The sequence below is a fragment of the Carassius gibelio genome, chromosome B25 (genome assembly GCF_023724105.1).
Source record: "Carassius gibelio isolate Cgi1373 ecotype wild population from Czech Republic chromosome B25, carGib1.2-hapl.c, whole genome shotgun sequence".
In the NCBI taxonomy this organism is placed as follows: domain Eukaryota; kingdom Metazoa; phylum Chordata; class Actinopteri; order Cypriniformes; family Cyprinidae; genus Carassius; species Carassius gibelio.
The window spans coordinates 12,358,506-12,369,711 of NC_068420.1; the positions used below are offsets into that span (position 1 = coordinate 12,358,506).

The 11,206-nt window shown below is 33.6% G+C and overlaps 1 protein-coding gene across 5 annotated transcripts in view; it reads left to right on the plus strand.

Annotated features, from left to right (window-relative positions):
* The first annotated feature begins 7,935 nt into the window (after positions 1 to 7,935).
* The window catches only part of ppip5k1b (diphosphoinositol pentakisphosphate kinase 1b), a 31,828-nt gene continuing 28,557 nt past the window's right edge, over positions 7,936 to 11,206 (plus strand). For 4 of the 5 annotated variants that reach the window (XM_052598418.1, XM_052598420.1, XM_052598421.1 and 1 more), the window contains exon 1: positions 8,778 to 8,810. The gene's annotated coding sequence lies outside the window, so the exon portion shown is untranslated. Of the gene's footprint in view, positions 8,072 to 8,777; positions 8,811 to 11,206 lie in introns of those variants that run through there. The other variant, XM_052598422.1, reaches the window with a different exon arrangement.

Here is an 11,206-nt window from a genome sequence, read left to right on the forward strand (position 1 = left end):
ATTCAAATTGGGCACAAGTTTAGCAAAGTGAGTGGGAGAGAGAGACAGAAAAGGGCAGAGGAAGGCAGAGAGGTGGGAGTGGGGACTATTGAGTGCCCCTGAGTGGCATTTTGAATGTTCAAATCATAACTTTAGGGTAGACTGGGGTTGTTAGGTTGCAAGAGTTGATTGACACATGAGTTGTTATCATGGTGCTGTCACAAAAATGTAATGTTTTTGCCCTCTTTACCCACAATCATTGATTCTATAAATACATTAAAAGCTCAAAATGTGTCAAAGTGATTTTTATGGGCATTTTCACCTTCCTCTCAGCTAAACATGTTTTTAAAAAGAGATATTTAGATCAATGTTAATGAATAAATACAGGAATCTGTTATATTTAGATTTTATTTATCTTTGTATATTTTTTATTTGTATTAAATAAAAATAAAAACTATGAAAAATTACTGTCATTGAATCTGTCTTGGTTATTCATTTTCAATTTCATTTTCATTTAATTTTATTTTGCAGTTAGTTGGTTTGCATTTATGTTTGTTTCATCAAAGATAAATAATCAAAAAAATCTAACCAGTACCCATAATACCAGTATTTTAGATCGCTAATATTTTCTACCTATAGGTCTTTTTAATTAGGTTTTTAATTCAACCAAGAAACCAGAAGAGGTCATAGGGGTCATTGCTTTATTACGGTACTTTGTGTTTGTTAACAATTAGAGTAGTTCATATTATGAAATGTGCATAGTTTATCAGTCTTCATCATCTGTTGTGCATCAGTTATGTGGAAATATCAGTCTTTGCTTAAGTTTCCTGTTTAGTACAGGTTTTATAGCTCTATTGTGGGCCTTTAGTGTGGTATATTTAGAGACACTGGTGAATCTTGCAAGAATCTCTCAACCAAATATCAGTCTACGTCTGATGGTGCTGGAATTTCACAGTTCAAAGTTTAAAGTGATGACTCGCCAACAGAAGCTGTTTTTCCACACGTTTTTGAAGTGTGAGATACACCTTTAAGACTCTCCTCTCCTTATGCAGTATGTGAAGAAACTTGCTTTGCTCAATAGGCAGTTAATGTCCTTTACACAGTTGATTATCTTGGCTACGCAACTCAACTATCGAGCATAAATTCAGTTTAACAATGGGATGGAATCCATCACCCATACTAAGATGGTAAGGAAATGTGAAATTATATTGTTTTAACCACTTAGACTGTCTTAGTAAACGTTACTTTCTACAGATATATCTACAATGTCTTGAGGAGGGACCTCCAATGAGCCAATACACCTCATTAAACAGGCAACATAAACAAAAAACCTGCAATATATTCACACGTGTGAACTATAAACCATGTGTGTAAAACAGAAATTTAATTACCAGGAAAACCATGGACGGCTCAAATGAAAACACATTGTGTCTGGTCACACAAGCCGTGCTTGTTATTTCTCATACTAGCACATTGTTGCTCTAGTTCGTACATTATGAATCAAACTAACAACCTTCGAAGTCTTACGAGTGACCACTGAGGTATATTTCAAAATATACATGAGAAGTCAGAGAATTGCAGGTATTGTCTGCTCTTAACGGTAAAAAGCTGACCCTTATGACATGCTTAGTTTATAACAGTTGTAGTTCAGTGAAGAGTTTGAATGAGGTGGAGGATGGGGTTCATTAGGGCCAGGATTTTACACGTCCCTGGATACTAGTTAACGTCATGAACCGGTAAAGCCATGACATCATATAAATAGCAATATAAATAGTATATGTGTTGTACTGCATGTATAAATGCTCTTAAATGTAATTATTCTTCAATAATTCTATGTAAAAGGAAAATTGCTTGAGTAGACAAGTAAAATGTTTGTAATAGTCAAGGTTTTAAATGTTGTTAAAATAAATAATTTATATTCAAACTTTTATACTCCACACTGGGGCTTATTTGATTAAAAGAAAAAGAGTGTAAAAACTCTAATATTGTAAAAATAGTAATTTTTTTTTGTTGAAACTGTGATACAGTACCATTCAAAAATTTGGAAAATAAACATTTTTTTATTGTTTATTGTGTTTAAAAGTGACAGTAAAGAAATTAATAATCATTATATAATAATAATTAAATAATAATAATAATAATGATAATAAATAAATAAGTCTTTTCTGTTAATCAAAAATCTTGAAAAAATATATCCGTTTCCACAAAACTACTGAGCAGCAAAGACTGTTCACAACATTGATATTTAAAGCAACACTATGTTACTTTTTCTGTTTTCAAAATTAACAAAATGTATATAGTGAGCGAGTAAATCATAAGTTCATCTACCAAAACGCCTTTTTGTCTTATCCCAAATAACTACGGTACATTTATTATAAGTGAGTATTTTTGGACTATTGTAGCCTGTTACCGCTGCGGAGTAACACTTTACATTCGTGAATCGCCTTGTAGAAGTAGCTCCGGTTAGAATGTTCTTCCGCGGGCGCGTGCAGTTCTGTTTAATAACCGTTAGAGCGTTACTTTAAGATATGTACAAGATATAATAATGTACATAAAAACGGTAATATAGAGTTATACATTATTGAATGTAAATTTATGTAGATAATCCAAAAACTCTTCGTGATTCTGATTCAGTGGGTCTCAGAACATAACTTTAATAGGCTACTAAAAGAGATTTCATTCAGACAGTGATGACAGTATTTCATTGTTCACAGCAGGAGTCCTGCAACTCGTAATGTTTGCTCAAGTTCCTCTCTAAAATGAAAAAGAGAAACACGTATTCATCAGTGTACGTGCTGGATTGCTTATTTTTTCAGACCAGCGTGTGGATGGAATGGAAAACAGTAGAGTTTTCTTTGAGGTGACAATTTTCAAGCAAGTCAAGGACTGTTGATGCTTCATTTTTCATTTTCTGTCATGGGATAGAAACATTTTTAGTGGCTAATGCTCACAAATGACTGAAATATGGCATAGAACCTCTATGTCACAAAGGAGAGATAACATGACTAGAGCAGAATCATGCTTGATTGCCCTTGACGTCAGTGATCGTATTTTGATGATCAAGATGTTCCTTGATGATTGCCTTACATATGATGGAGGTCCAGCAAAAAATAAATAAATAAATAGAGTAACACTGAAATAAAGGACACAGTGTAAGAGAGGAAGTGCACTAAGAGCCCCCAAATTGGTCATATTTGAATCATGTCACAAATGGTAATATTAGACCTCAGCCAACCGCCAAACTTAAACATTTGTCTATTTATGATTAATTCTTCCTCTTTGGGCAATCCTAGTGCCAATGTTTTGAGCCAGCCTATCTTCACATTGAGCTTCTGGCAAATGACACATGGAAACATGATTCATAGTGCACAAAAATATACTTGATGTCTGCTTCATGTCTTAATTTGGCCTTTCTACCTATGAAATGTTTAAAGACCATGTAATTGTTGATCAGTGTTCTGACATCTCTTGACATCTCAAGCAAAAAAAATGAGATCATATTTAAAATGATTAATTATTGTGTGTGTGTTGATTGGAAACAAGCGTAAATGTCCAACACAGATTTCTTTCTCTGTATTTTGTGGTGAACTGAATCACATATGTGCTGTAGAGAGTCACACATAACTGATTGTCCTCTTTGACCCCAGCACAGGTCTCGAACCCAAACTCTCATCATCACCTCAATATGACGCAGGGCCTGAATTTGAACAAGCTTGCTTTGACTCACTTCCCATTTGACCTGCTCAACAGGGTATTGACACAGGTTTTCGGCGTCCGTTAAGGGGGGAAAGCAGCCTTTTTTACTGGGCTTCATTTAAATGAATGGAGGCATTATGGAGATGTCACAGCCACGGACCCCTACTGCTGTATATAAGCACTCAGTGACCAACTGACGGGTTACAGAGAGGTTATTTTTTTAACTTATCTATTAATTTAAATGTATACAGTGACATTTATGCAGCAAAAGTTCCAAAATTCCATGATTTAATAAGCTAACTGCTTAAGATTTACTGAGTTATTTAATTAATTGATTAATATTTTACTGTTGTTGATGTATTATTTATTTTGTATTTATCTAATTGTTTATTTAAAAGCATTATTACAAATATTATGCAGATGATATATGGTTTATGGACATTTATGCTTACGGTAGCAGACCATAGTAATCTGCATAGTGTACTTGAATATTACAGCTATTAAAATAATCATTATTAAAGTACTATAGAGTCATATAGTTCTACATAATGTTTAAATACAATAGATTAAATATTGTTTATATATATATATATATATATATATATATATATATATATAAAATTAATTCCTAAAGTAGTTTCTTTAGGAATTACACAGATAAGCAGTTTGTTTGTTTATAATAATAATTTTATTGTAGTGTCCTTTTTAAGAATTTTATTTTAATTTAATTATAAATTAATTTAATTTTGCCATTATAAATAAAATGTAGGTATAGTTCATATTTTTGAATATTTGTATTTATTTTTTATAGTAGCATACTATTGTATTTGCATACTTTTTTATCTCATTGTAAAACTAAATATCCCACATTGCATTTAAATTGTACACAATACAATTAGTTGACATTTAAATATTGAATTATTTCTTTGGTGCATGTTTTTATTTTATTTTATTTCTTTAAGATAAAACAATAATTAGTCACTTTCTATTTTCTCTATTTTTAGCCTTTATTATCATTTTGGAACAAAATCTATTTTGAAAAGCATTTTAAAGACAAGCATAGAATGAAACCTAATATTTTTTGTATAAGGCCAATTCACCATGCACCATTGTAACTATAATTTTTCCCGAGAAAATACAATTGTTATGATACATTTTATGAGAATGTAACCTAATACTAGCTCAGTTTTATTGTAAAATGCATAATTGCAGTATACCATGGCAATTTTAAGGGTGGGACTGACCTGTCAACATAATATTATACTCTTCTGACCACTTTACAGTTCACACGTCAGATTAACTGCAATAATAACTGTATCAAATGTGATAAATAAATTTCTAAGGCCTCTAAATTGTCAACATTATCATAACTGAATGAAAAACCTTTTGTAAACAATCTGCTTACATGCCTTCTGTTGTCTGATTGATAGTTTATACTTGATAATATGCATCAAGTAATCCTTTATAACTTATTAGAAAGGAAAAATAAAAATCCTGTCATCATTTTCTAATCCTCATTTCAACCCTGTAAAAAGTTTATTTCTTCCATTGAACACAAAAGAAGATATATAAAAAAATATATTTAAAAAAGTTGATTTGATTATCCATTAATTTTTTAATGTAACTATCAATATGATATGAAGATTGTTTATTTGTACATTGCATAATAGTAAGCATTTAATTATCATGTCATGAGGTATAGAGTGACAACTGATATTTATATGCATTTATGATCTTTTATGTGCCTTTATATGCATTAAGTAGTCAGCAAATAGTGTAAATGTGTAAATGAATGTTTTTCATTTACACAAAGCTCAGAATTCCATCCTTCTATATGGCCATATAATATAACAACAAATTGCATGTGTTTTTACTGCTTGTTGTGTGTGACTATGAGCTCCATGTTCTCACATTATTGACCTTAAAATTGTGTTGTATGAAATATAATGCAAAACATAAAACACATTTGAATTAGATTGTTAATAAACAAACTGCTCTTTAAAAACGTCAGGCTTTAAAGGGTTAGTTCACCCAGATAGCAAATTTATGTAATTAATAACTTACCCTCATGTTGTTTAAAACCCGTAAAACCTCCGTTTATCTTTGGAACACAGTTTAAGATATTTCAGATTTAGTCCGAGAGCTCTCAGTCCCTCCATTGAAGCTGTGTGAACGGTATACTATCCATGTCCAGAAAGGTAAGAAAAACATCATCAAAGTAGTCCATGTGACATCAGAGGGTCAGTTAGAATTTTTTTAAGCATCAAAAATACATTTTGGTCCAAAAATAGCAAAAACTACGACTTTATTCAGCATTGTCTTCTCTTCCGTGTCTGTGTGAGAGAGAGTTCAAATCAAAGCAGTCTGGATATCCGATTCGCGAACGAATCATTCAGTTCACCAAATCGAACTGAATCGTTTTAAACAGTTACCCATTAATCCACAAATTACTTAAGCTGTTAACTTTTTTAATGTGGCTGACACTCCCTCAGAGTTCAAACAAACCAATATCCTGGAGTAATGCATGCACTCAAACAGTACACTGACTGAATAGCTGTGAAGAGAGAACTGAAGATGAACACTGAGCCGAGCCAGATAATGAAATTATCGTTTAAAATGATTCAGTTCGATTTGGTGAACTGAATGATTCGTTCGCAAACCGGATATCCAGACTAATTGTTAATTGTTAAATGTAATAATTTTCTTCCAAATACGATAATTTTGAATTTATGGTACGATACTTGGACATTTCCAATCTGGCAACACTGTCTGTTGATGTTGGGCCCGGGGAGGGAGAAACATCCTCATCAGGTGTAACGTTAGGCCTTGTGTCCGGCTGTCCATCAAGTCAAGGTTTTTTGCTAAAAAAATTAAGAAAGGAGCTCTGCGACATATTGCTAGCTAGCAATGTGCAATCAAAAATTATCTGTTTATCATAGACTGCTGGGGTCACAGTCAGCTGCTGTTTGCTGATTGGTTGGCAGTCCGAATGTTGTCAGATATATTTTAACAAAAATAATTAAAAATGTAAATTACATTTGAACATTTTTAGCATTATTGCACCATATATTGGATTCTTATTTCTGTGCCCCTGAGAGTATGATTTAGAATGTTCAGTGGCATCACAAAACTGCCAGATTCAAACAGCTTTCATGCATTGGCTGACACTGATGAGCCAGAGACGGACGCGCTCAGCGCTTGTCATATATCACAACTAATATGCAGTGTTTTCAACCACATAGTGTTTAATTTAGGTTTCATACATTTAAATATACAAAATCACTAGTAAAACAATACATTGGTAACAATACACTGATGTCTATGGAAGCAGCAAAAACTGTCTAATCAAATGTAATTTGCCGACGTGTTTAATTCATATATCAGACTGACATAGCAGAACAATAAAGTTTACTCTATTCTTCATGTATATCGGGAGAAACTGGGGAATTCAAGTGCTGTACGTTAAATCCAGCTGACATGCAGACTGCAGGGCTCATCTTGTTATAGATCAAGATCATTTATATATCAGATAGTTGACATGGTAAGCAAGTTTGTGTTTATTTTTTAATAAATGAAAAACTAAATAAAACAAATATCGATACATCTGTTAGTGGCTGCTGTGTGTCACTTGACAATCATGATGCGTCGCCATGGAAACAAGGGGTCAGTTAAAATATTTTTAACTTACACGTAAAAGGGTTGATTTAAAATATATATATATATATATATATATATATATATATATATATATATATATATATATATATATATATATATATATTCTAAGTAAATAACAAGTAGCCCAAGTTTAGTAAACATTATTTATTGAGACTATAAAAAATAATTCTGCATCTATTTTTAGGGCACACCCGTGGCTACGCCACTGCTCTCACAACAGACATGGAAAAGAAGACAATGCTGAATAAAGTAGTAGTTTTTGCTATTTTTAGACCAAAATGTATTTTCGATGCTTCAAAAAATTCTAACCGACTCTCTGATGTCACATGGACTACTTTGATGATGTTTTTCTTACCTTTTTGGACATGGACAGTAGACCGTACACACAGCTTCAATGGAGGGACTGAGAGCTCTCGGACTAAATCTAAAATATCTTAAACTGTGTTCCAGAGATAAACGGAGGTCTTACGGGTTTAAAACAACATAAGGGTAAGTTATTAATTACATAAATTTGCTTTCTGGGTGAACTAACCCTTTAATACTAAAGGGGCGTGTTACTTCGCCCGTCCGGTAGGCGGCAGTGTTCTGTGTGCAGTTTCCATGTCATGGATCACGAAAGACGGCGCTGCTCAAGGGTTCTGTGAAGGTAGTTCACGCGGAGCTCCAGTTAGTTTCACTCTGACAGCAGATGAGGAAGTCACACTCTGTCCGAGAACGAGTGAGTATCCTGCAGCGTGGACCGTGACATGTCGCAGTCATTTCTGTGTGTCGTTTATTGCTTTGTAAAGTGTGTGGTTGTAGCGTTAGTCTGCTGCGTGAGTTTAAACGAAGTCGGTTGAGTGATGCTTTGTTAGACTTGAGTCAACCCATTCGCCTGATGATACGATGAGAGGAGGATGTTGTATTCATAATGTTTTGCGCAATATAATATACCACTTTCTGCCTGTAGCTCAAATTTGTCTTCCTTATTTAGTCTTCATTGTGTTTTATTTGTGTTGCATTAGTGCACTGCACTCCCGCTCGACTTCTTTCAGCTGGTCCATCCTCCAGCAGCCTGGCATTTGGGCTCTGTGTGTCCTGGCCTCTAGGGACTACTTTTAAGGCAGTGCTACAATGCTGCCAGCAGTCTGACAGCTGCAGATGTGACTCTCCACAGTCTGACACACTTTCCTTAGATCATGCTCTACTTCTGTGACATGTTTGCTCATTGTGGTTAATTTGTGAGGTTAGTATGTGCCACATGCATGCTTGTGAAAGTGAAAAGTGGCTTAAAATGTTTACAACTCGCAATGTTGTGGTCCAAAGAAGCACATAAAGGGATAGTTTAAACAACACACACAGGCACACAGAGAGAGAATTGCTTCCTGTATGACTTACTTTTATTTTGTGGGATATTGAACATCATTCTGTTCATTTCTCCACAGAAGAAAGTAAGTCCTGTTGAGTTTGACTCGAGGGTGAGTAAATGATGGAAAACGTTTTTCTTTCTTTTTCTTCTGTGGACAGGCTTTTCACCATATGTTCCTAGTTTGATTCTACCTTCAACATTTTTTTTTTATTAAGCAGTATAATGCTATAGTAATGATTTTTCACTATAGACTGGTGATGATTAACTTTCTAGTTAATTTTTTACCATTTTGGAACCACTTAGGCAGTTTTTATTATGTTTTATATTCTGCAAATGCAAGCTATTTTGATTGACTCAATTTTATCACTGTGCACATTATTAATTATTGTGTAATTATTAATAATTACTGTAAGGCATTCAGTTTAATACTTGCTCTTTCTTGCAATTAACTCTAAATAAATAAGCAATTACGGTTGTTAAAATGTTGAAAAATGAACTTTGGTTTGCAAAGTCATTTTACAATCAATAAATAAAAGAAAAAACAAGAATGCACGGCAAAAAAAAATATGTCTTTAAATAAATTATTTTATTTTTCACAATGTTGTTAAATTTGGTTTGATTTATTTAAGTCTTTGGCATTTATCATATTGTTTGTTTTTTTTTTGTTTTTTTTAAAAGGAATTTTAAAATTTTAAAAATTTCAATAAATAAACAACTTTTTCAAAATATTGCGAAATTTTATTTATTTGCTAAAACCTTTGACATTTGGCACATTTTTGTCAACAAAAAGAAAGTAAATAAATAAAATTAGAATTATTTAAGAATCATATAGCCACGTTCTGTCATTGGTATTCAATTGCAAGGTTCTGCTCTTAACCTCTTTATCTTAATGATAATCATTTATGACAGAAATAACCTGATAAATAGTGGCAGTTCTCCCAATCATAATAAAAGCACTTCACAGGATATGATCTCAAAGGTCGTTGCCTCTCTCCTCTGGTGTCTGCTGGACTGCTACATTCATCTTCACAGGATCATGTTGGCACGTTGCTGATATGTACTGGACTCTGATGTGTTTCCTATGATGTCAGATGGAAATTGGCTCTTCGTTGCTCTGATTTGGAAATAGAAAAGAGTTCACCAAAAGATGTCATCACTATTCAGTAGTCATGATAAATTTGGTCTTGTTGACTGACTTCTGTGGAAAAGCTGTTTACGCACACAGTGGAAGTCAATGGGGTCACACAACTTTAGACCCCATTGACTTTCACTGTATGAACAAAAACAGCTTTTCCATAGAATTTTTTTTTATTTTTGATCTCTTACCTTTATGTTACACAGAATAAAGAAATGCTTTCAGTTTTGAAATTGGAAGAGTGAGCAAATGCTACTAAAATTCCAGCCCAGCAATGTCAACCAATGGCATGAGTTTAGGGAGGAGCTATCTTTTTCTTTTTCGACCAATAGCAGATTGAGGGCATGTTTAAAAGTCTTTTTTTTTTTTTTTTTTTTTTTTGCAGTTCCAGGAATGACTTCACATTTTACAAGGCTGTATGGACATAAACATAATGAAATCTGTCCACTTAAGGCTGAAAAATGAATAAACAGCTATAGACATTTACATAGTGCACATTAAATCTTACATACTTGGACATACTTACTTTGGCATGTTTGCTTAACACAAAGTCAAGATTGTGCAACACAGCAATCTTGCAGAAAGCGGGAATGACTTTGTGATCAGTGTGCGTTAAGATGTTCAAAAAACTTATTATCTTGCAAGGATATTGGACTCTGGTTGCTTTGTGGCTTTTTGTAAGTGATAGTAGCATTTATTTATGAGTTTGTTTATCTGTGTGTGTGTGTTTTTCCTGACCCTGGGTCGCTGTAGACGGCTTCCTCTCAACTTAATGTTCCCTGTCAACACATCCACAGCGTGATGAGTTATCTTTGGAAGCCATAGACCTCAGCATTTGATCCAAGTCTCACCCCTCCCCCAAAATGACCTCTGCCAGGGGCCCGTGGCTATTATTGGGCCCTTGATTACATGCAAACAGTTTGTAGTTTGTAGTATTCTTTCAAACCGAGAAACATATCGGATGAACCCATTGATTCTATATCTGGGTGGCTTGATGGGAGTTTATAGATTGTGTAAAAAGTAGCCCGGGGATAGTTTGGATTAAGCAGCAGTGCAGTGTTTGTTTAGAGGCATGGCTAGAATGACCTTGTATCAGCATGGGTATGGAAATGTGATATGGACCAGCATATATTTCCAACAGTGCATGCTTTCCCTAGCAGTCAGCATACTGGGAGACGTGGCTTAACTCTGGAAAATGTAGACCAAGTGTAACTGCAAGACTTGGTAAAATGTTGTAGAATTTTTATTAGTATTATTTGCATTATTTTAAAACATCTGGAAAATGAATGAATGTGGTACAAAATAGTGTTAACACTTTATAATAAGGTTATAAATGTGTGTATATATATATATATATATATATATATATA